Source organism: Lolium rigidum, chromosome 6, assembly GCF_022539505.1.
Source record: "Lolium rigidum isolate FL_2022 chromosome 6, APGP_CSIRO_Lrig_0.1, whole genome shotgun sequence".
Classification (NCBI taxonomy): domain Eukaryota; kingdom Viridiplantae; phylum Streptophyta; class Magnoliopsida; order Poales; family Poaceae; genus Lolium; species Lolium rigidum.
The window spans coordinates 281792803-281796963 of NC_061513.1; the positions used below are offsets into that span (position 1 = coordinate 281792803).

Sequence of the window (4161 nt, forward strand, 5' to 3'; positions counted from 1 at the left end):
CGAACCCCCGTGCGTTTTTAGGTCGAGGGCTTTAAGTAGTCCAGAGGGGAGTGTCGGGGGCTGGCCGAGGCGGCGTCACCATAGGGCGGCGCGGCCCAGGGGCCCACCGCGCTGCCTTATGGTATGCGCACCTCGTGGCCCCCCTCCGTCTCGTCTTCTGGCTCCGTAAGTCTTCTGTGAAAATAGGCCCATTGCAATTATTTCCGGGGATTTTCCTGAAAGTTGATTTTCTGCACAAAAATAAGACACCAGGGCAATTCTGCTGAAAACAGCGTTAGTCCGTGTTAGTTGTATCCAAAATACACGAATTAGAGGCAAAACAATAGCAAAAGTGTTCGGGAAAGTAGATACGTTTTGGACGTATCAAAGATCAAATGCAAAGTTCATTGCTTCCTCGACGCGCGATGTCCTAGCTTGTGGAGTTGTGGACTTGGTGCCTTGGTGGTGGCGGCAGGTCAGACTTCAGAGCTAATCAATGCGGATCCTGAGCGCGACCATGTCGCCCGACAATAGCTCCTGGGGCACCGCCAAGAACATGCCCTGGCCGGGCGCCGGCGCGCCGCCTGTCAGCACGCTGCTGCTGACCATCGAGGCCATGAGAACTCGCTTGTCTTCGCCGGGGCGCTCCACGGAGAGCTTGCACCAGAACTTGGTGGCCGCGGCGCCGCCGTCCGCCCTGACGTGCACCAGCGACACCGCTGTGGCGGCCGCGCCGAGCGCGCCCGGGCGGACCGAGGAAGACGCTCCGGTCCTCCTGCCCGACGATGACGTGCCAGCGCTGCGACAGCGGCAGGCTGAGGCTCCACGAGCGGCCGTAGCGGACGGCGATGATGGGGCGGGAGTGGCCGGCGGCGAAGTGGTCGAGGAGCGCCGGCGGCGAGCCCTGGAACGCGCAGCCGGGCTCCGGGCAGGAGCATGGCGCGCACGGGCACGTGCGTTGGTGCTCCGCCGCGCCGTGGAAAACGACGTAGCGCTCGCAGCCGAACTTCCCGTAGGGGCAGAGAATCTTGGCAGCGCTGATGACGGCGTCCAGCTCGCCGCAGTGGGTGTCGGCGCGGCTGCAGGTGTCGCCGTGGCCGCCGCGGCAGTAGCTGCAAAGGATGTGCCCGGCCGCCTCGCACTGCGACAAAAATCTCAACTTTTATGGCTCCGTAGCAAAGTATTTTTGCAGATAGATTTGCAATCTTGGCAAACAAATCCTCATCTTTGCACCTACTGGTAATTGATTGAGACGAAAGCTCACCTTGAAAATTGGGGGCTTGAGGGGCAGGAGGCAGCCCTGGCAGAGGAGCGCCCTAACGTCCATGCTCACGTCGATCTGCAACTCCGCCGTGTCTTCCACCGCCATCACGGTGCTGCCTCCTTCGCCTCCGTCCTGCATCACGTCTCCTTCCTCCGGCTTCAATCTGCCCCTCTCGCCATCTTGATGTGGTGCTGCTCGAGCTCCATTGACCAACCTCGTATTCGCTTAGGCAGAAATCATTTTTCTTTTATGCAGGGTGCACTACGGGAGAGCACAGATGTGCCGACGGCCGTCGTGTGTGCCGACGGCCAAATATCGGGGCCGTCGGCACAGAAGCCTCCGGACCGCGGCGACAAGGATGGCCGTCGGCGTTAAAATGGCCGTCGGTACAAGTGAAAGGATCGTATGCCGCACCTAGAGGGGGGGTGAATAGGTGCTAACCAATTTTTAGTTCTTTTTCAATTTAGGCTTGACACAAAGGTAAATTCTCTAGATATGCAACTAAGTGAATTTCCCTATATGACAAGGTTATCAACTAAGCAAGATATAGCTACGCAATATATAGGAGATAGAATAAGATAGAGGTAACCGAGAGTGGAGCACGCGATGACACGGAGATGATTCCCGTAGTTCCCTTCCTTTGCAAGAAGGTACGTGACAAGGTATTAACTCGTCAATGCCTACGGATTGTAGACTAGGGTTTAGTTGGATGTAGAGGGCAAGTAGATCTCGAAGGTTTCAGCCGAAAAGTACTCGACGAATATGAAAACTAGGGTTTGTGAAACAATGATTCGATGCTTTCCTTGTCCCTCGACTCCCCCTTATATAGGAGGTGGAGCCGAGGGATTCGTATTGTACAAGTTACAAAGTCCGGGAGGGTTTCTAACTCATCCCTCAAGATTACAAACATCATCTCCTTAATACAACTCTAACTTTCTTTAATAACAACTTGGGCTTCCGATTCTTCTTATTCTTCGAGTCGTGGGCCTTTAGTAAACCCCGGGTACTATCTTCGGCAGGCCCATTGGGGATGCCTATGTCAGTAGCCCCCGAGATTTTGCTTGAATCGCAGAGTCAGGGAAAATCTCCACCTTTATATTTATTCGACAACTTTAAACTTCTCTATATTTCTTCATACAAATTTCTATATTGTACAGGGATAATGGTAATTGGGGCTAGTTCATCTGACGGATCAGGTACTAGTTAACTGCTCTAGTGGCAATCCGCAAAAACCTACTTCAAGATCACGTCCCCGGACATGATCTCGGGATACTCGGTGTAAACTTCGACAGGTGCCGCTTAAGGTCTTACCATTCTGTCGAGTCCCAGTCATATTTATCGGGTACCTAACGCGTCCGTTAGGATTTTTCTTCGTATCTGTTGATACGGAAAAAGTTAGCAAACCGACGTCAGAGACGGCGCCACGCCGCACAGAACGGATCTGGGGTCTTACCTTCGCAATTTTGCGGCATTCAGAGATTTATTCGCAACTTTGGCGCTCTAAGAATATATTGTCGAGTGCTTATTCGGCTGTTGGAGTAGCACATTTTATTGAGTCAACGGATGACTTATATTGCTCTCCCGATGGGAGTATATGCAGAGTTATTTGTATAACTCGAAGTATACTCACTTCCTATTTTTCTTTTTCTCTCTTTTTTATAATTTCATCGGGCACGCGAACAGCGTTCCCGATGGGAGTAGCCCCCGAGGCTACAGTCAAGAACTTGTGCTTGAGTGTAGGCTCCACGCCTTATGTCGCTATATTTTTCTCCTGTCACATAATAATTTTTTATTTTTTTTAAATCTATCGAGTGCGCGAACTGCGCTCCCGATGGGAGTAGCCCCCGAGGCTATGAGCAAATACTTGTATTTGATCATAGACTCTCGCCATTTCTATTTTGACTTTCTCAACCTTTTCATTTTTCCCAAAGTAGCCCCCGAGCATTTGGGCAAAAGCTTGTACTTGTTCAAAAGCTGTCGAAACAATCTTATGCTGTCGCCATTCTTCCCAAGCTTCATAGCCGAGATTTCCTTTTACCAAGGTGACATCAATGCTGATGACAGCCATGACCAATGTATCTGGAAATCGCGAGATGTTCTCTCTCACTGCCTTGCGGGCCCAAACTCCGCATCATATTGACACGTCGTGCAAGTGGGGGACACACGTCCTCCGCTTTTCCTGGCGCAAGTACTGTAGTTGCTGCACTTTCTCGTCTATATGAAATTACCGTTTACCCCTTGTCCACGTGTACACCATCTGTGGCGTAATCTGTCAATCCAACGGCGTGACGGTTCACCGCACCTCTATATAAGGGCGTCGTCTTCCTCCTCAAATCCTTTCGCTCGCGCCGCTCCTCCGTTCTCCTCTGCCAAAAAATCCTCCCTTGCGCCGCAAAGCTCTTGAGCTCAACCATACTCGCACCTTGCTCCGGCGCCATTGTTGATGCCTCCGCGTAAACTCACCGAGGCACAAGCACACCCGAATCGAAGATGGTGACTGAAGATCTAGCGAACACAGAGTGGGAGAGATCCAAAATCTCCTCACAAGACATCAACATGCTGAAGAAACTGGGGATCAGCAAGAAGCAGGACGCGGTTTGCTTCCCCAGTGAAGAAAGCTACCCAACCCTTCCCATGGAGTATCGGGTTAGTTTCGTCGATCATCTCATCCGTGGCCTCTCTGCCCCCATTCATCCTTTTTTTCGGGGGTTGCTTTTCGTTTATGGGCTGCAACTTCATCACCTCACACCCAATTCCATCCTCCACATTTCCATTTTCATCACCCTCTGCGAAGCCTTCCTTGGCATCCAGCCTAACTGGGCGCTATGGAAGCGCATTTTCTTTTGCCGCCGCAATGGTTCTCCCAACGTCACTTATAATATAGGCGGCGTTGTTATCTGTGTTCGCCCCGATGTCGA

General features: G+C 52.0%; 1 pseudogene; it reads right to left on the reverse strand.

Moving 5' to 3' along the window:
* Positions 1–468: 468 nt before the first annotated feature.
* Positions 469–3681, reverse strand: LOC124664252 (annotated as a pseudogene).
* Positions 3682–4161: the final 480 nt, after the last annotated feature.